The 22,225-nt window shown below is 47.1% G+C and overlaps 1 long non-coding RNA gene across 1 annotated transcript; it reads right to left on the bottom strand.

The window, feature by feature from the left end:
- Nucleotides 1-3,522: 3,522 nt before the first annotated feature.
- On the bottom strand, nt 3,523-13,370 carry LOC139275881 (uncharacterized). The gene is made up of 3 exons (XR_011595781.1): nt 13,237-13,370; nt 9,428-9,628; nt 3,523-3,832 (listed from the first exon to the last, which is right to left on the bottom strand). It is a non-coding gene; the product is annotated as an uncharacterized lncRNA (long non-coding RNA).
- Nucleotides 13,371-22,225: the final 8,855 nt, after the last annotated feature.

Raw genomic sequence — 22,225 nt, forward strand, 5'->3', positions numbered from 1 at the left:
CCTTCGCCTCTCACACGCTCTCGTCTGCAGAATGTAAATACTCTACAGGGGAATGCGAAGTATTCGCTTGCATCTACACATGTGAACACTGGCACATCTACCTCTATGGCAGGAAATTTACCGTCCGTACAGATCACCAAGTGATAATCACGCTTCTCGCTACAGCTGGATCTGGGCACAGACCACTACGAATCAGCCAATGGTCCGATCACCTTCATCAGTATAACTTTGATGTAGAGTACATCGCTGGCGGTCGCAACCACGTAGCTGACATGCTCAGCCGTTCGACACTTTGTTTCGGACTCTGGTGCTGACTTGATCACAGATGACGACACATATGTCACGTCTATCATCACTCAGTCCGTCAGAAACCTTGTCTCCTGCGACGAACTCAAAACCGAATCACAGCGAGATGCTAAACTCCAGCACGTGTGTCACTTCCTCCAGACTGAGTGGCCTAAGCAAATTGTGGAAGAGCTGAAAACATTCCACAGACTTCGCGATGAATTTTCCGTTTGGAACGATGGCTTCCTAGCTCAGTAATTCCCAAGTCGCTTCAACAGCGCGTTCTTTCATTGGCACACGATGGACACCCTGGCATTGTCCGCATGAAGCAGAGATGTCACGATTCAGTATGGTGGCGTGGGATTGACACTCGCATCGAGGAGTTTGTCTCACATTGCGAAGCATGCAGTCTGAGCGAAAAGGCCACAAACATCCAATCAGCGCCAATGAACCCCATTCCATGGCCACAAAGACCATGGCAACAACTTCAGTTGGATATCTTCGGTCCAGTTGAAGCAGCTCCACAGCACCAGCGTTTCCTTGTTGTCGTACATGACTTGCATTCCAATTGGCCAGAAATCGCTACAACAAATTCAGTGACCCCATCAATGATCAACACTATTCTGCAGTGTATGTTCATGAAGTGGGGCATCCCAGAGGTCATAATCACTGACAATGGACCACAGTTTGTGTCCGAGCAGTTTGCGGATTTCCTCATTCGTCATGCTATCAAGCACTGCCTTACTGCTCGGTACAATCCTCAAAGCAACAGAGGTGTTGAGCGATTTAACTGTGTCATCAAAGAGGGTTTGAAAGCCAACCTCACAGCAGGCCAAACATTCAACGAAGCAGTTCAAACCATTCTCCACACATACCAGTCGACAAAGCACTGGCTAACGGGGAAGACACCCGCTGAGCTCATGATTGGGCAGAATCTTCGCTGGCTACTGGACATTCTCAAACCCCCAGCCAAACCTAGCACGAAGATAACCACACTCGCATCCCAGATTTCGGAACGCCAATGAAAAGCGAAGTTGGACACTGACACAAAACGACGCGCTCAAAAGCCCCAACTGAAGAATGGAGATTGGGTCAGAGTTAAGCGCCCAAACCAGAGTCGTAAGCTCGCATCTTCATTTTCGCCTCCAAAACAGATCGGGCGAAAGTTCAGCCCTCACACCTACGAGCTCAATGATAGAACTCAATGGAACACTCGTAGACTGATCCCAACTCACAGGCCGACAAACCAGCAGGCGGAACAGAGGCATCGTTCTGTTTCCCAACCGAAAATCTCGATCAAACACCACAAGCTCCACGCCGGCCTCAGCGTACCAGAACACGACCTTGCTATCTCAAGGACTTTGTCTGTTCATAGATTGTGGTTTTAAAAGGGGGGAAATATGTTGTGTTCATACTCTATTTATTTTTTACAGGACACTTGACAGGCATTAGGTCCATGAGGGAGCTATTCACACACTGCTGTAAACATGCTGGCTCATGCAGGTTTTGGAACTCCATTTACTCCTGTTTCAGTTAGCCTGTTTATTTACGTACACAACAGTATATAATGCAAATCTTTATTTTTTTCAGAGGGACAGGTAAACCTGATCAAAAGTCGCAAAGGGTGTGTTGCCTCCGAATGCAGAGTAATGGTCGGAGCAGGCGGATCTGGCTCTGGTAAGGTGGGTGAACAGCCTCAAGTCATGGTTGACATTGGAACCACTAACACTGGGTCTTGCAGAGGTTGGGAGCTAGGTGTTAGATTAAGAAACAGGCCATCCAGAGTAACAAACCGAATTACTTCCCACGCCACTCGCTAGTCCAGTTAGGGAACAAGCAGATTGGTCACAGCAAACCCAAGGCTTCCCAGATGGTGCAGGAAAACAATCAGAATTCAGGAGCGCTGGGGAAAATTTTGTGACTGGACAATTTCAACAGGGCTTCACCGAAACTAAACTGGTATAAGTGTCCTTGCAGAGTGGCTAACAAAAGGAGATGGGGGAGGATGTAAATAAATAAAGTAGGGGGAAGGGGAAGATCTTAGACCTTATAGGGAGGGGTTACAGATCAGTATTGTGAACAGGCTAAAGTGACAAGTTCAAGGAGCGGAGTATGGAGAGATGTACCCGAGGGGGCATCGGAAAGCAAGAATAATAATAAAGGAAAGATTAAGAAAGAAAATTAGGAAAGAGAATATTGAGGGGTCTGATTGGATCATGGTGGAAATGTTTAGATGCTAGTATGCAAAGCATTAGAGATAAAGTCGGGTTACAAGAGGCATGAATTAGAATGGAGGGACATGTTGCTGATCGAAACATGTCTTCACCTGGAGCAACACTGGGATTAAATAATACCAGCTATAAAATATTCAGGGAACATAGAGACGAGAATGAAACAGAGAAGCATTGGCCCAATTCATGTAGGGCTGTGTACATTAGGCTAGTGGTTATTGTACTGGACCAGTAACCAAAAAGTTGGGCGGGATTTTCGGTTGTCTAACCCCTCAGTTAGCGGCCAGCGGAGTCGTTAACTGGTGGCTACTTAAAAGGATGAGGAAGTGCTTCCCTGGGAGGTCACAGTCAGTGCAATGTTTACACACAGCACGGTGCATGAGCCTCCCAGTTTGCAGCAGCAGACAGACATAACAGTACAGGTTGGAAACAAGTGATTTTGAAAAGTTTAATTACTATGCCGCACCTAGAGGACTCGGTCTTTCCCTGATTCGGAGTTCCACACATGTGCAATGGGTCTGCAAAATGTACCGACCAAACTTTTGTTATCGCCCCCACCCCACCCCCCACACCCAGCTCTGGTGTGCAATGGCTGAATTATCGCCCCTTTCGACCGATTCTGACGAATTTCTGGTCGGGAGGCACAAACGCGCTAGATTAACGCCGCAACAGAGATGCGGCCGAATTTTCCCCCCGTAAGTTCAATTCTTCGCCATGGCAAATAGTGAAATGCAGTTCAGTAAATCTGGCCATTTGTGGCCTGCACTAGAGCAGAAATGAAAATTAAGTCTGTTGGATTGTCATAAAAACCCAAGCAGCTGACTGATGCCCGACAGCGAGGGGCTCTGACCCACATGTGAGTCCAATCCCACACTATGTGAGTAATTATTAATGCCCTCAGGGAAACTGGCGATGGGGAATACATTCCACTGGAAAATACTTTTCCAGCATCGTCCACATCCCAAGAACTTTTTAAAATAAAAATGAATTAAAGCCACCATTCCAGTCATAGAAAAGCACATTTTATTAGGTTCGTTAGTCATATTGCAGCAAGATATAGACCACTGAATAGGGAGATGGAAATCAAGGGTGAGATTTGTCGGCAATGTTGAGAGGTTTGCAGTAATAAGAGTTCTAATAAATGGGACTTTAGGTATTCTATGTAGACTGGGATAAGACAGAAAGTTGTGGTCAAAATGGGGCAAAATTCTGAGAATGCAACCTGGACTGTTTCTTTAAGCTGTATGTTGCTTTCCGAACTAGAAATGATGCAGTAAAACAGAAAATGCTGGAAATCTCAGCGGGTCAGGCAGCACCTGTGGAGAGAAAAACAGAGTTAAAGTTTCAGGTCGATAACCTTTTGTCAGAACTGGCGAATGTTCAAAATGAACAGGTTCTTAAGGAGCACTGAAAGGGGGAGGGGAGGAAAGAACACAAGAGAAGGTCTGTGATAGGGTGGAAGACAGGAGAGATTAGAGAGACAAAAGGGTTGATGGGCCGAATTGAGATGATAATGGCAGGAGTTAGAAAAAGGTTAATCTAAATAGGGTGTGAATGGCGGGATAATGACCAACTGCCATGGGAGACAGAGAGAAAAAACTGTAAGATCAAGGTGGGGTGGGGGTGGTGGGTGCGGTTTAATAAAAGGAGAAAGGGGAGCCAAACATGGGCAGAAGTTACGCTCTGAAATGCTGAACTCGATGTTGAGTCCAGAGGGCTGTAAAGTGCCGAATCGAAAGATGAGGTGCTGTTCCTCGAGCTTGTGTTGAGCTTCATTGGAACAGTGAAGGAGGCCGAGGACGGAGAGGTCAGAGTGGGAGTGGAGCGGGAAATTAAAGTGACAGGCGACCGGAAGCTCAGGGTCACGCTCACGGACTGAACTGAGGTGTTCCGCAAAGCGGTCACCCAATAGAAACATAGAAAATAGGTGCAGGAGTAGGCCATTTGGCCCTTCTAGCCTGCACCGCCATTCAATGAGTTCATGGCTGAACATGCAACTTCAGGACCCCATTCCTGCTTTCTTGCCATACCCCTTGATCCCCCCAGTAGTAAGGACTTCATCTAACTCCTTTTTGAATATATTTAGTGAATTGGCCTCAACAACTTTCTGTGGTAGAGAATTTCACAGGTTCACCACTCTCTGGGTGAAGAAGTTTCTCCTCATCTCGGTCCTAAATGGCTTACCCCTTATCCTTAGACTGTGATCCCTGGTTCTGGACTTCCCCAACATTGGAAACATCCTTCCTGCATCAAACCTGTCTGAACCCATCAGAATTTTAAACGTTTCTATGAGGTCCCCTCTCATTCTTCTGAACTCCAGTGAATACAAGCCCAGTTGATCCAATCTTTCTTGATAGGTCAGTCCCGCCATCCCAGGACTCAGTCTGGTGAACCTTCGCTGCACTCCCTCAATCGCAAGAATGTCCTTCCTCAGGTTAGGAGACCAAAACTGTACACAATACTCCAGGTGTGGCCTCACCAAGGCCCTGTACAACTGTAGCAACACCTCCCTGCCCCTGTACTCAAATCCCCTCGCTATGAAGGCCAACATGCCATTTGCTTTCTTAACCGCCTGCTGTACCTGCATGCCAACCTTCAATGACTGATGTACCATGACACCCAGGTCTCATTGCACCTTCCCTTTTCTTAATCTGTCACCATTCAGATAATAGTCTGTCTCTCTGTTTTTACCACCAAAGTGGATAACCTCACATTTATCCACATTATACTTCATCTGCCATGCATTTGCCCACTCACCTAACCTATCCAAGTTGCTCTGCAGCCTCATAGCATCCTCCTCGCAGCTCACACTGCCACCCCACTTAGTGTCATCCGCAAATTTGGAGATACTACATTTAATCCCCTCATCTAAATCATTAATGTACAGTGTAAACAGCTGGGGCCCCAGCACAGAACCTTGCGGTACCCCACTAGTCACTGCCTGCCATTCTAAAAAGTACCCATTTACTCCTACTCTTTGCTTCCTGTCTGACAACCAGTTCTCAATCCATGTCAGCACACTACCCCCAATTCCATATGCTTTAACTTTGCACATTAATCTCTTGTGTGGGACCTTGTCGAAAGCATTCTGAAAGTCCAAATATACCACATCAACTGGATCTCCCTTGTCCACTCTACTGGAAACATCCTCAAAAAATTCCAGAAGATTTGTCAAGCATGATTTCCCTTTCACAAATCCATGCTGACTTGGACCTATCATGTCACCTCTTTCCAAATGCGCTGCTATGACATCCTTAATAATTGATTCCATCATTTTACCCACTACTGATGTCAGGCTGACCGGTCTATAATTCCCTGTTTTCTCTCTCCCTCCTTTTTTAAAAAGTGGGGTTACATTGGCTACCCTCCACTCGATAGGAACTGATCCAGAGTCAATGGAATGTTGGAAAATGACTGTCAATGCATCCGCTATTTCCAAGGCCACCTCCTTAAGTACTCTTGGATGCAGTCCATCAGGCCCTGGGGATTTATCGGCCTTCAATCCCATCAATTTTCCCAACACAATTTCCCGACTAACAAGGATTTCCCTCAGTTCCTCCTCTTTACTAGACCCTCTGACCCCTTTTATATCCGGAAGGTTGTTTGTGTCTCCTTCGTGAATACCGAACCAAAGTACTTGTTCAATTAGTCCGCCATTTCTTTGTTCCCCATTATGTCTTCCCCTGATTCTGACTGCAGGGGACCTACGTTTGTCTTTACTAACCTTTTTCTCTTTGCATATCTATAGAAACTTTTGCAATCTGTCTTAATGTTCCCTGCAAGCTTCTTCTCGTACTCCATTTTCCCTGCCCTAATCAAACCCTTTGTCCTCCTCTGCTGAGTTCTAAATTTCTCCCAGTCCCCGGGTTCGCTGCTATTTCTGGCCAATTTGTATGCCACTTCCTTGGCTTTAATACTATCCCTGATTTCCCTTGATAGCCACGGTTGAGCCACCTTCCCTTTTTTATTTTTACGCCAGACAGGAATGTACAATTGTTGTAGTTCATCCATGCGGTCTCTAAATGTCTGCCATTGCCCATCCAAGTCAACCCCTTAAGTATCATTCGCCAATCTATCCGAGCCAATTCACGCCTCATACCTTCAAAGGTAGCCTTCTTTAAGTTCTGGACCATGGTCTCTGAATTAACTGTTTCATTCTCCATCCTAGTGTAGAATTCCACCATATTATGGTCACTCTTCCCCAAGGGGCCTCACACAACGAGATTGCTAATTAATCCTCTCTCATTACACAACACCCAGTCTAAGATGGCCTCCCCCCCCTAGTTGGTTCCTTGACATATTGGTCTAGAAAACCATCCCTTATGCACTCCAGGAAATCCTCCTCCACCGTATTGCTTCCAGTTTGGTTAGCCCAATCTATGTGCATATTAAAGTCACCCATTATAACTGCTGCACCCTTATTGCATGTACCCCTAATTTCCTGTTTGATGCCCTCCCCAACATCACTACTACTGTTTGGAGGTCTGTACACAACTCCCACTAACGTTTTTTGCCCTTTGGTGTTCTTCAGCTCTACCCATACCGATTCCATATCATCCAAGCTAATGTCATTCCTAACTATTGCATTAATCTCCTCTTTAACCAGCAATGCTACTCCACCTCCTTTTCCTTTTATTCTATCCTTCCTTCCTGAATCTGCGCTTCGTCTCCCCAGTGTAGAGCAGCGAATACAGTATACTAAATTGCAAGAAGTGCAAATAAATCGCTGTTTCACCTGGAAGGAGTGTTTGGGGCCTGGACAGTGGGAAGGGACGGGGTAAAAGGACAGGTGTTACATCTCCTGTACTTGCACGGGAAGGGGAGGGGGTGCTGGGGGTGTCTGCAGAATGGACCAGGGTGTCGCGGAGGGAGAGGTCCGTTCGGAACGCTGAGAGAGGAGGGGAGGGGAAGATGTGATTGGTGGTGGGATCACGCTGGAGATGGCGGAAATGGCGGAGGATGATACGTTGAACTTGGAGGCTGGTGGAGTGAACGGTGAGGACAAGGGGAACCCTGTTGTGGTTCTGAGACGGAGTGGAAGGGGTGAGAGCAGAGGTGAGGGAAATAGAATGGACACGGTCGAGGGCCATGTTAACCACGGCGGAGGGGAAACCCCGGTTGAGGAAAAAGGAAGGCATGTCAGAGGCACTAGTGTGGAGGGTGACGTCATCAGAGCAGATGCAACGAAGACAGAGAAACTTGGAGAATGGAATGGAGTCCTTACAGTATTTGGGGTAGGAGGAAGTATAGTCCAGGTAGCTGTGGGAGTCAATGGGCTTATAGTTCCCATAGCAACACCTTCAATTTGGAGGAAATGAGTGGAGTTAAAGAAGTTGTTCAATGTGAGAACAAGTTCAGCCAGGCGGAGGAGGGCGGTGGTGGATGGGGACTGGTTGGGCCTCTGCTCGAGGAAGAAACGGAGCACCCTCAGGCCATCCTGGTGGGGGATGGAAATGTAGAAGTGGATCGGGTCTGGGTAATGGGACAGGAGTAAGTGGCCAATGATAGGAGAACCCAGAATGTAATCAGAATCACATGGACAATAGATAAGGAAACATAGGAGTCAACGATTCACATCTTGGATTGGGGGTGAGCTCATTCTTTGACAAGATAGGAAATCCAGCTCTAAATCTGCACCGCAGGAAAAATGCTATCTAGAAATCACAAAACGTGACAGCATCCAGAACGGTTTCCTCCACCAGTCTGTTTGTGGCTCAACAGGAACGAGGTATTGCTTGATTTCGTTCTGGGAAAGGAAGTGGGGCAAATAACTGAGGTGAATGTAGGAGAGCAATTGGGCAACAGCGATCACAACATGGTCAAATTCACTGTAAGAAAAGAAACACTTAATGAAGAGTCAAAGATAAGGTTACTGGACTGGAGAAAGGCAGAGTTCAGCAAGATAAGAAGGGAACCTGGCCTAATATAACGGCAGAAAGTTAGCAACTGGCAATTTTCAAATATGTGCTTGATACATTAAATACAAGTCCCTGGAGTGAGATTTGAACCTGCAACCTTCTGACATTGAGGCAAGTGTGCTGCCACTGTATACATGAGGCCCCAAGGCAGGTGGGGTAAACTCCATTGCTGGGCAGTACATTCTAGATCATAACATGGCTCCTACACAGCAAGCAAGGCCCAGGTGGGCAGAGGAAATGTTTCAAGGACACCCTCAAAGCCTCCTTGATAAAAATCCAACATCCTCTTCGACACCTGGGAGACTCTGGCCAAAGACCGCCCTAAGTGGAGGAAGAGCATCTGGGAAGGCGCTGAGCTCCTCGAGTCTCGTCGCTGAGAGCATGCAGGCAACGGAAGAAGCGTGCGGCAAACCTGTCCGACCCACCCTTTCCTTCAACGACTGTCTATCCCTCCTGTGACAGAGACTGTAATTCCCGTATTGGACTGTAGTCATCTAAGAACTCACTTTCAGAGTGGAAGCAAGTCTTCCTCGATTTTGAGGGACTGCCTATGATGGTGATGGGGTAAACTCTATTGCTGGGCAGTGCATTCTAGATCATAACAGCTTTCCTGTAGTTATCTCTACCAATTGTTCCATCTCCTCCTCGAGTACACCCAGAGGTAATGTTCAATTTGTACAAGGCAATAGTTAGGTCATAATTAGATACTGCGTACCTCACTATAGCACGGACGTACAGAGCATACAGTGCAGATTAACCAGGGTGATACCAGGCATGGGAAACTGTAGTGATAACAAGAGATTTGAGATACTGGGACTATTTCTACTGGTGCTGAGAAGGTTAAGAGATTTAATAGAGAAATTTAAAATTATGAAGCGATTGACAGACTAAGGTTGAGAGTTTATGAGCCATTTCTGTACCCTCTAATATCTGAGCATCCTGTTGAAATGGGAAGCTTTCCCACGCAGGAGCTGCCAATTGGCTCAATGTTACCTGAGAGTCGGGATGCTTTATCTCCTCTCCTGAAGATGACGACTTTTGCTGAGAAAGTTCCCATCGCTGCCAGCTGCCCGCCATACCTCCTCCAGGTGGCCGATCCTCTCGCATTAGCCCAGAGTGTGAGTAACACCAGGTTATTGGACCAAAGGAAACTCACAGCTGAGCCCCATCCTGTCCTCACCCTCTGGGGTGTTGCTGCGCAGTCAGAAAGAAAAGAAAGACTTGCATTTATATAGCGCCTTTCATGACCACCGGATGTTTCAAAGCACTTTACAGCCAATGATGTACTTTGGAGTGTAGTCACTGTTGTAATGTGGGAAACACAGCAGCCAACTTGTGCACAGCAAGCTCCCACAAACAGCAATGTGATAATAACCAGATAATCTGTTGTTATGTTGATTGAGGGATAAATATTTGCGTTTGGCTGCATGGCCTCTCCGCCCACTATGTCAGACACCCTCCATCTACAGTAAGTGCCCAAGCTTGTCCCCTCTGGATCCCAGTCTGCCATTCCCAGTTGCAGCCAGGATTGGAACTCCTGGAAGTTGCCCAGATTTCACCTCCATCAGAGATGAGTTCACAGATCTCCACCAGACTGGGGGCTCCAATTGCCTCCCGTGCCCTGAACTGGGGAGAAGTAAATCAGGCAAGGGTTGGCACCACTGAATGTTGTTCGCCAACCTGCGCTGGGAGAGGGCTGGTGTGGGACGCTGCAGCGAGAAGGACGCCTGTACTTTTTCTGCCACGAGAAGGTGCCCGCCCCCATCTAAGAAACAAAAGAAATCTAATTTGGGTGAAAACCTCCGATGTCAGCAATGTGGCGCTGATTGGGGATCTGGGAGCTCACCGTTGATGCGGGACTCAGACGCACTTTGGAACACACATGTGCGCAGAGGGTTGTGTTGTGAGGTTCTGATGGAGGTCAGAGCTATAAATCAGACTGTTTACTGTGCTCCAGCATAGGCTGAACTCCACAGCACACACACAGACATCCAAACAGAGCTTGGAAGGAACAGCGCTCCTACCTATCCAACTCTTTGCATGGCTATCTTGAGCCTGGGCTTATTCTCAGGGTAATTGATTCCAAGTGTGTCAGATTACCCCAAATAAAACGCGCTGCCCTTTCTCTCTCCAATCACTCGAAACATTTCGGCAGATAAAACAATCTGGTTTTCATTTATCTCGATCACATTATTATTAGTCAATTTCCTGTTAACCGTTTTATGTCTCCCAGTGCAGGTGATAAATGGCAGATGGTTCTGTCTCTCGGCCCCTCCCCCACCACTACAAGTCAGAAATGACTAATAGACAAGTCGTTTGGAAAGTACAGCCCTAACCTCAACCTCGCTTCTCGAGTCAGACGGGGAGCTGGTGTACGTTGTAATTTCTCTGGCTGTTGATGGAAGCAGCAGAGTTTTAAAGGGACAGTACCCTGGGTTTTTTATTCAGGCCAAACGCAGAGCACAATCCGTGCCTTCCCTCACAGAAACTTTACTCCGAGCATCAGACTCAACAGTCGCTGGGAAGTGGGTGGGAACTGCACTTTTTTCTTTATTCGTTCCTGGGATGTGGGCATCGCTGGCAAGGCCGACATTTATTGCCCATCCCGAATTGCCCTTGAGAAGGCGGTGGTGAGCCGCCTTCTTGAACCGCTGCAGTCCGTGTGGTGAAGGTGCTCCCACAGTGCTGTTCGGGAGGCAGTTCCAGGATTTTGACCCAGCAATGATGAAGGAATGGCGATATATTTCCAAATCAGGATGGTGTGTGACTTGGAGGGGAACGTGGAGGTGATGGTGTTCCCATGTGCCTGCTGCCCTTGTCCTTCTAGGAGGTAGAGGTCGCGGGTTTGGGAGGTGCTGCCGAAGAAGCCTTGGCGAGTTGCTGCAGTGCATCTTGTAGATGGTACACACTGCAGCCATGGTGCGCCGGTGGTGGAGGGAGTGGATGTTGAGTGAATGTCTGTTACAGCATTTAAAGGCCTGTAGCAGCTTAAAGGGGCAGCACACCAAAAGTTCAAATTGTTGTGAAGGCTCTTTAGCTAATTATTTCTGAAATGTCGGCACAACGAATGGGAGCCCCCTGAGAGGAAAGGATGTGAAAGTGCTGCTTACTGAAGTTAGGCAGAGGGGACAAGTGCCTTTTGCAATCTTACATCCCACAGGGAGACCAGCACAGGAGATTCCTGAGGTAAAGGGGTTGGGCAGGTTGGGCCTATACTCATCGGAGTTTAGAAGAATGAGAGGGGATCTTATTGAAACGTAAAAAATTCTGAGGGGGCTTGACAGGGTAGATGCAGAGAGGATGTTTCCCTTCATGGGGAATCTAGAACTAGGGGGCATAGTTTCAGAATAAGGGGTCGCCCATTTAAAACGGAGATGAGGAGGAATTTCTTCTCTCAGAGTGTTGTAAATCTGTGGAATTCTGTACTCCAGAGAATTGTGATGGCTGGGTCTTTGAACATATTTAAGGCAGAGATAGACAGATTTTTGAAGGATAAGGGTATAAAGGGTTATGGGGAGTGGGCAGGGAAGTGGAGTTGAGGCCAAGATCAGATCAGCCATGATCTTATTGAATGGCGGAGCAGGCTCGAGGAGCCAAATGGCCTACTCCTGCTCCTAATTCTGATGTTCTTATGTTGAGGTAAGCAGCCTTTTGCAGGTTTCCTCATTCTAAGGGTGGTTGAAGGGGGACCCAATTAGCTTTCTTTTGGCACAGTATGGCTAAGCACTCCTGGTGAATCAGAGACAACTCTGCGGAATTGGAGAAGCCCCAGGGATGATGCTGAAATGGAGCGCTCTCAGTGATGGGACTCGACCTACGACCCTATGAATTCCCAGCATTCACTGCTCCTCACAGGAAGGATCCAACTGAGGAGCAACAACAACAACTTATATACCAGGAAACGCCTTCAGGTGTTTTACATGGGGGTGCGGGGAAGATCATAAACAATAGGGATGGACATTAAGCTATAGTGGGAGAGTTAGGAGAGGTGGATGAAAGCTTGGTCAAGATGGATCTCGATAAATAGAAGGAAGAAGTGGCTTTGATTGAAATTCCAATCAACGCTCTTTGCAATGGACTGAGTAAGAGGGTGGAGACTTTTTTAAAGTAGTGATATTACAATTCAGGCTGTCTCCCAACTCGCCATAATTCTCACGGCAAAATGCAGTTTCCACGGACAGACCCGTGCCTTCCATAGTTAGACCCTCACACCTCACGCAGGCTATGAACAGGGGGAATATGCTATAGAACCAGAGAGGGAGGCCATTCAGCCCATTGTGTCTGTAAGTTCTTCACTTGAGCAACCCAAAACTAATCCCACTGCAGTACCCGGCACTCTCCCCACACCAGGCTTTTCATCGATATCCTCCATCGTATCATTCATGTGCACTCCCAAACCACATAGAAAGCCAGGGGCAGAACTTCACTGTCGCCCCGGTTAGAGCGCTAATTTGTTAAAGTTTGAAAAGTTAGTGCCAGGAGCTAACGATTTCAAACTTTTAAAATATTCACCGTTTATGTTGACGAAGGAAGTGGGGCGCTAAATCCTTCCTGGAGCGCGATGGGCATCTGGCGGGATGGTGACTGGAGCGGTGTTGCACACTGGGCCGTGCAGCGCGGCAGCAATGACCGGGAAGGGCCATCACTGCAGGCTCTGCAATAAGAAGGGGACCTACCCGGACCACCCAGGGAGCAGCGATCCCGCGCGATCAGCCCAGCACTCGAGCAGAGCGGGCTGAGCGATCGCGGGCAGGAACCCGCGAAAACAACGGCAGCAAGAAAGGTAAGTTTGTTTCACTGACTTGGGCCGCCGTGCCTTTAACCGTCGCCCCCCGAAGCGTCCGGCCGCCCAATGGACGCCTTCTGCTGCTGCTGGTGTTTTTGCCCGCCGATGCTGCAGGGGGCGGAACACAATTTCGGGTCCGGGGTGCTAACAGGGCGATGACGTCACGATCTCTGGCCGGAGGAGATCGGAACGCACGCTGTAGCGCCACCGCTATACTCCCGCCAAATATGACAGGAATCGATGTCAGCGCCGCGCCCGTTTGCAAAGCCATTAATACCCCCCGGGGGCACTAACAGGAGGCACCCAATATGTTCCCCTCCACCCCCCGTCAGTGTCTTTATAGATACCACTTGGTCCATGTGATTTCCTGGACTGGTTCCGATTGCCTGAGGGGGTCGGAGAGCAACTTTCCCGAGTACTTTCCCTTATTGCACATATTTATTTTAGCTGTTTTGTTGCCTGTCCCAAGAGAGTAGACAGGTTGGGTGGGTGGGGGAGGGGGTGGTCGGAGGTGTACGCTGCTCCAGCTACCATGGGATATGGGGATGGCTTGATGGGCCAGGTGGTATTTTCCTGCCCATCAATTCCGTATGTTCTTGGCTCTTGAATTTTCTTCCAAAATGCATCACCTCACACGTCTCCACACTAAATTGTATCTGCCACCTGTTTGCCCTTTCTGTTAACCTGCCTATCTTCTTCTAAAACATTTCACAGCCCTCCTCACTATTTGCCAGACTACTAACTTTGCTTTTTCTTTAATAGCTTTCTATCCATGCTTCTATATTTCTTCTTTTACCATATAACCAACATTCTCTAACAACTGCTCTGTGAGATACCTAATCATATGCCTTCTGGTCCCTCGAACGAGTATGACTTGCTTCCACACCAAAAGGGGATGAGTTCACAGATGTAATCTCGGGATTGCTACCAGTGCCATGTGCTAGTCAGAGTAGGAATCGCAGGATAGCGCAGATGAATACATGGCTTGAGCAGTGGTGCAGCAGGGAGGGATTCAAATTCTTGGGGCATTGGAACCAGTTCTGGGGGAGGTGGGACCAGTACAAACCGGACGGTCTGCACCTGGGCAGGACCGGAACCAATGTCCAAGGGGGAGTGTTTGCTAGTGCTGTTGGGGAGGAGTTAAACTAATATTGCAGGGGATGGGAACCTATGCAGGGAGACAGAGGGAGACAAAAATGAGTCAAAAGCATAAGACAGAAAGGAGATGAGGAAAAGTGGAGGGCAGAGAAACCCAAGGCAAAGAACAAAAAGGGCCACTGTACAGCAAAATTCTAAAAGGACAAAGAGTGTTAAAAAAACAACCCTGAAGGCTTTGTGTCTTAATGCAAGGAGTATCCGCAATAAGGTGGATGAATTAACTGTGCAAATAGATGTTAACAAATATGATGTGATTGGGATTACGGAGACGTGGCTCCAGGATGATCAGGGCTGGGAACTCAACATCCAGGGGTATTCAACATTCAGGAAGGATAGAATAAAAGGAAAAGGAGGTGGAGTAGCATTGCTGGTTAAAGAGGAGATTAATGCAATAGTTAGGAATGACATTAGCTTGGATGATGTGGAATCTATATGGGTAGAGCTGCAGAACACTAAAGGGCAAAAATCGTTAGTGGGAGTTGTGTACAGACCTCCAAACAGTAGTAGTGATGTTGGGGAGGGCATCAAACAGGAAATTAGGAGTGCATGCAATAAAGGTGCAGCAGTTATAATGGGTGACTTTAATATGCACATAGATTGGGCTAGCCAAACTGGAAGCAATACGGTGGAGGAGGATTTCCTGGAGTGCATAAGGGATGGTTTTCTAGACCAATATGTCGAGGAACCAACTAGGGGGAGGCCATCTTAGACTGGGTGTTGTGTAATGAGAGAGGATTAATTAGCAATCTCATTGTGCGAGGCCCCTTGGGGAAGAGTGACCATAATATGGTGGAATTCTGCATTAGGATGGAGAATGAAACAGTTAATTCAGAGACCATGGTCCAGAACTTAAAGAAGGGTAACTTTGAAGGTATGAGGCATGAATTGGCTAAGATAGATTGGCTAATGATACTTAAGGGGTTGACTGTGGATGGGCAATGGCAGACATTTAGAGACCGCATGGATGAATTACAACAATGGTACATTCCTGTCTGGCGTAAAAATAAAAAAGGGAAGGTGGCTCAACCGTGGCTATCTAGGGAAATCAGGGAGAGTATTAAAGCCAAGGAAATGGCATACAAATTGGCCAGAAATAGCAGCGAACCTGGGGACTGGGAGAAATTTAGAACTCAGCAGAGGAGGACAAAGGGTTTGATTAGGGCAGGGAAAATGGAGTCCGAGAAGAAGCTTGCAGGGAACATTAAGGCGGATTGCAAAAGTTTCTATAGGTATGTAAAGAGAAAAAGGTTAGTAAAGACAAACGTAGGTCCCCTGCAGTCAGAATCAGGGGAAGTCATAACGGGGAACAAAGAAATGGCAGACCAATTGAACAAGTACTTTGGTTCAGTATTCACTAAGGAGGACACAAACAACCTTCCGGATATAAAAGGGGTCAGAGGGTCTAGTAAGGAGGAGGAACTGAGGGAAATCTTTATTAATCGGGAAATTGTGTTGGGGAAATTGATGGGATTGAAGGCCGATAAATCCCCAGAGCCTGATGGACTGCATCCCAGAGTACTTAAGGAGGTGGCCTTGGAAATAGCGGATGCATTGACAGTCATTTTCCAACACTCCATTGACTCTGGATCAGTTCCTATCGAGTGGAGGGTAGCCAATGTAACCCCACTTTTTAAAAAAGGAGGGAGAGAGAAAGCAGGGAATTATAGACCGGTCAGCCTGACCTCAGTAGTGGGTAAAATGATGGAATCAATTATTAAGGATGTCATAGCAGCGCATTTGGAAAATGGTGACATGATAGGTCCAAGTCAGCATGGATTTGTGAAAGGGAGATCATGCTTGACAAATCTTCTGGAATTTTTTGAGGATGTTTCCAATAAAGTGGACAAAGGAGTACCAGTTGATGTGGTATATTTGGACTTTCAGAAGGCTTTTGACAAGGTCCCACACAGGAGATTAATGTGCAAAGTTAAAGCACATGGGATTAGGGGTAGTGTGCTGACGTGGATTGAGAACTGGTTGTCAGACAGGAAGCAAAGAGTAGGAGTAAATGGGTACTTTTCGGAATGGCAGGCAGTGACTAGTGGGGTACTGCAGGGTTCTGTGCTGGGGCCCCAGCTGTTTACATTGTACATTAATGATTTAGACGAGGGGATTAAATGTAGTATCTCCAAATTTGCGGATGACACTAAGTTGGGTGGCAGTGTGAGCTGCGAGGAGGATGCTATGAGGCTGCAGAGTGACTTGGATAGGTTAGGTGAGTGGGCAAATGCATGGCAGATGAAGTATAATGCGGATAAATGTGAGGTTATCCACTTTGGTGGTAAAAACAGAGAGACAGACTATTATCTGAATGGTGACAGATTAAGAAAAGGGAAGGTGCAATGAGACCTGGGTGTCATGGTACATCAGTCATTGAAGGTTGGCATGCAGGTACAGCAGGCGGTTAAGAAAGCAAATGGCATGTTGGCCTTCATAGCGAGGGTATTTGAGCACAGGGGCAGGGAGGTGTTGCTACAGTTGTACAGGGCCTTGGTGAGGCCACACCTGGAGTATTGTGTACAGTTTTGGTCTCCTAACTTGAGGAAGGACATTCTTGCTATTGAGGGAGTGCAGCGAAGATTTACCAGACTGATTCCCGGGATGGTGGGACTGACCTATCAAGAAAGACTGGATCAACTGGGCTTGTATTCACTGGAGTTCAGAAGAGTGAGAGGGGACCTCATAGAAACGTTTAAAATTCTGACGGGTTTGGACAGGTTGGATGCAGGAAGAATGTTCCCAATGTTGGGGAAGTCCAGAACCAGGGGTCACAGTCTAAGGATAAGGGGTAAGCCATTTAGGACCGAGATAAGGAGAAACTTCTTCACCCAGAGAGTGGTGAACCTGTGGAATTCTCTACCACAGAAAGTAGTTGAGGCCAATTCACTAAATATATTCAAAAGGGAGTTAGATGAAGTCCTTACTACTCGGGGGATCAAGGGGTATGGCGTGAAAGTAGGAAGGGGGTACTGAAGTTTCATGTTCAGCCATGAACTCATTGAATGGCGGTGCAGGCTAGAAGGGCTGAATGGCCTGCTCCTGCACCTATTTTCTATGTTTCTATGTTTCTATGTTTCAATGAAGGACCCAATATTCCAGTCCTGAACTCGAGGGTTGGAAGATGCCTGTGCGTGGATTATTTTAACGTGTGGTGACCGTTACACATCAGCCACCACACGGGCTTGACAGAGCTAGGCCTTTATCCAGTGGCAAGGGCTAACCTGGACGACTGGAGACCTGCTCTGCTGCACGGACCTAATGCGCACACATATCGCAGTGTGGGCTGGCCCGTGCTGCCCCTGGGCCCTCGGCTCTTCTGGACCCCACACCTTCATTCACTGCACCACTGCCACAATCTCTCGCCGCTCCTCTGCCACAAACATTTGCCGCACCGCTGCCACGATCTCACACCGCTCCTCCGCCATGATCTCTCAGCGCTCCTCCACCACGATCGCTCACCGTTCCTCCGCCATGATCTCTCGCCACTCCTCCACCACAATCTCTCGCTGCTCATCCACCCCGACCTTCCCTCTTCTCCGCTCTACCTGGGCCCGCCGATGTTCCTACTCATGATCTAACCGGCGACCTGGACCTTGATGATGTCACCCAGTCGCCCACCTCAAAGTCGTCGCACACTTGGGACGACTCGCGCTGGAAGCTGTATTGGCTTGCTCCAGCTCTTTATCCTCCCGACCTGCAGTGGTGTCCTCTCGCAGGTGGGGGTGGCCCATGTAAATACTATATTTTCCTCATCTATCCAATCGCCACTTCTTCAATAACCCCCATGAAATTTGGCAAGCACCATTTATCTTTCCCAAGTCCTGCCTGCCCTGTATCACCGAGTGTTCACTGATTCACTTGTCTGCAAACTCAAATTTGCGTGTGCAGACAGTAAAAGTCAGAATGTGATCTACAGCCACCTGATTAGCCTCTCCCTCCTTGAAAAGAGATATTACACTGGCAATTCTCCAGTTTCACAGAACAACGTGGATTGAAGGATTGTGGCTCGGGTCTCTGCTAACTCCTGTCTAACTTCGCTCAGCAGCCCAGGATAAATGCTACCAGGGCCTGTCGATTTTGAGTTCTGCTAATTGTTTCAGAAGTAATTCCTTTTTGACAGTTATATCTAACTATTGTTCTCCGTACTCCTCCAGCGCACCAGATCCAACTCTTGTCCAATTTGAGTCACACTGATTAACACTAATGTAATTTATGCCACCTCTCCACCAACGTTGTGTCCTTGCTGGTATATGTCCTTTTATCCCGCAATCTCAGCAATAACCATCCCATGAGGCATCTTGTTAAACACCTAAAACATTGAATTACACCACACCTCTTGGATTTCCTTCATCGATCCAATCAGTCACATCATCAAACAAACTCCTGGTAAAATTGTCAGGCCAGACTAGCCAGACCAGGATGTCCGTTCCTCTTCACGATTCTTCAACGTGTTGTGCCTCCCAGCTCTGTGCTGCACTTCCACTGCTGCAATCTCTGCAATCTGGTTTACACCACGACACAGCAATAAACAACAACAACCTGTATTTATATAGTGCCTTTAACGCAGTAAAACATATCATAGAAACATAGAAAATAGGTGCAGGAGTAGCCCATTTGGCCCTTCTAGCCTGCACCACCACTCAATCAGATCATGGCTGATCATTCACCTCAGTACCGCATTCCTGCTTTCTCTCCATACCCCTTGATCCCTTTAGCCTTAAGGGCCATATCTAACTCCCTCTTGAATATATCCAATGAACTGGCATCAACAACTCTCTGTGGTAGAGAATTCCACAGGTTAACAACTCTCTGAGTGAAGAAGTTTCTCCTCATCTCGGTCCTAAATGGCTTACCCCTTATCCTTAGACTGTGTCCCCTGGTTCTGGACTTCCCCAACATCGGGAACATTCTTCCTGCATCTAACCTGTCCAGTCCCATCAGAATTTGATATGTTTCTATGAGATCCCCTCTCGTCCTTCTAAACTCCAGTGAATACAGGCCCAGTCGATCCAGTCTCTCCTCATATGTCAGTCCAGCCATCCCGGGAATCAGTCTGGTGAACCTTTGCTGCACTCCCTCAATAACAAGAACGTTCTTCCTCAGATTAGGAGACCAAAACTGAACACAATATTCCAGGTGAGGCCTCACCAAGGCTCTGTATAACTGCAGTAAGACCTCCCTGCTCCTATACTCAAATCCTAGCTATGAAGGCCAACATACCATTTTCCTTCTTCACCGCCTGCTGTACCTGCATGCCAACTTTCAATGACTGATGTACCATGACACCCAGGTCTCGTTGCAACTCCCCTTTTCCTAATCTGCTACCATTCAGATAATATTCTGCCTTCCTGTTTTTTCCACTAAAGTGGATAACCTCACATTTATCCACATTATACTGCATCTGCCATGCATTTTCCCACTCACCTAACCTTTCCAAGTCACCCTGCAGCCTCTTAGCATCCTCCTCACAGCTCACACCACCACCCAGCTAAATGTCATTTGCAAACTTGGAGATATTACACTCAATTCCTTCAGCTAAATCATTGATGTATATTGTAAATAGCTGGGGTCCCAGCACTGAGCCCTGCGGCACCCCATTAGTCACTGCCTGCCATTCTGAAAAGGACCCGATTATCCCGAATCTCTGCTTCCTGTCTGCCAACCAGTTCTCTATTCACGTCAGTACATTACCCCCAATACCATGTGCTTTAATTTTGCACACCAATCTCTTGTGTGGGATCTTGTCAAAAGCCTTTTGAAAGTCCAAATACACCACATCCACTGGTTCACCCTTATCCACTCTACTAGTTACATCCTCAAAAAATTCTGGAAGATTTGTCAAGCATGATTTCCCTTTCAGAAATCCATACTGACTTGGACCGATCCTGTCACTGCTTTCCAAATGCGCTGCTATTTCATCTTTAATAATTGATTCCAACATTTTCCCCACTACTGGTGTCAGGCTAACCAGTCTATAATTACTCTTTTTCTCTCTCCCTCCTTTTTAAAAAAGTGGTGATACATTAGCTACCCTCTAGTCCATAGGAATTGATCCAGAGTCGATAGACTGTTGGAAAATGATCACCGATGCATCCACTATTTCTCGGGCCACTTTCTTAAGTACTCTGGAATGCAGACTATCAGGCCCCAGGGATTTATCGGCCTTCAATCCCATCAATTTCCCGAACACAATTTCCCACCGAATAAGGATTTCCTTCAGTTCCTCCTTCGCTCTAGACCCTGGGTCCCCTAGTATTTCCAGAAGGTTATTTGTGTCTTCCTTCGTGAAGACAGAACCAAAGTATTTGTTCAACTGGTCTGCCATTTCTTTGTTCCCCATTATAAATTCACCTGAATCTGACTGCAAGGGACCTCCATTTGTCTTCAATCATCTTTTTCTCTTGACATATCTATAGAAGCTTTTGCAGTCAGTTTTTATGTTTCCAGCAAGCTTCCTCTCATACTCTATTTTCCCCCCTCCTAATTAAACCCTTTGTCCTCCTCTGCTGAATTCAAAATTTCTCCCAGTCCTCAGGTTTGTTGCTTTTTCTGGCCAATTAAAATGCCTCTTCCTTGGATTTAACACTATCCTTAATTTCCCTTGTTAGCCACAGTTGAGCCATCTTCCCCGTTTTATTTTTACTCCAGACAGGGATGTACAATTGTTGAAGTTCATCCATGTGATCTTTAAATGTCTTCCATTGCCTATCCACCGTCAACCCTTTTAAGTATCATTCGCCAGTCTATTCTAGCCAATTCACGTCTCATACCATCAAAGTTACCTTTCCTTCAGTTCAGGACCCTAGTCTCTGAATTAACTGTGTCATTCTCCATCTTAATAAAGAAATCTACCATATTATGGTCACTCTTCCCCAAGAGGCATCAAACAACAAGATTGCTAATTAGTCCTTTCTCATTACACATCACCCAGTCTAGGATGGCCAGCCCTCTAGTTAGTTGCGCAACATATTGGTCTAGAAAACCATCTCTAATACACTGCAGGAAATCCTCCTCCACCATATTGCTACCAGTTTGGTTAGCCCAATCTATATGTCGATTAAAGTTGCCCATGATAACTGCTGTACCTTTATTGCACGCATCCCTAATTTCTTGTTTGATGCTGTCCCCAACCTCACTACTACTGTTTGGTGGTCTGTACACAACTCCCACTAGCGTTTTCTGCCCTTTGGTATTCCACAGCTCTACCCATACCGATTTCACATCATTCAAGCTAATGTTCTTCCTTGCTATTGCCCGAGTTCAAAATCATGAGGAGTCTGGACAGAGTAGATTGAGAGAAATTGTTCCCATTGGCGGAAGTGTCGAGAACCAGAGGACACAGATTTAAGGTGATTGGCAGAAGAACCAAAGGGGACATGAGGGAAAACATTTTTACGTAGCGAGTGTTTAGGATCTGGAATGTGCTGCCTGAGAGGGTGGTGGAGGCAGATTCAATCGTGGCTTTCAAAAGGGATTGGAGAAGTACCTGAAGGACAAAAATTAGCAGGGCTACGGGGAAAGGGCGGCGAGTGGGACTGGCTGAGGGGCTGTTGCAGGGAGCCGACAAGGGCTTGACGGGCCGAATGGCCTCCTTCTGTTCTGTAACCGTTCTGTGATGATGTGGTTTGGATTATGAGCAGCTGCACAAATGTCGAGTTGGCTGCTGTCAATAATCAGCCGCAGTGAGGTTGGCCAACAATCTAGACCTGGGCACAAAACAAAAAACAAAATTAGATGATGTTTTTAACAAAGTGCCTCAGTGAATCCAGTCTATCTCTGTGATTGATTGTAAGAACATAAGAATTAGGAACTGGAGTCAGCCATTTGGCTCCTCGAGCCCACCTCAC

Source organism: Pristiophorus japonicus, chromosome 11 (assembly GCF_044704955.1).
Source record: "Pristiophorus japonicus isolate sPriJap1 chromosome 11, sPriJap1.hap1, whole genome shotgun sequence".
Lineage (NCBI taxonomy): Eukaryota > Metazoa > Chordata > Chondrichthyes > Pristiophoridae > Pristiophorus > Pristiophorus japonicus.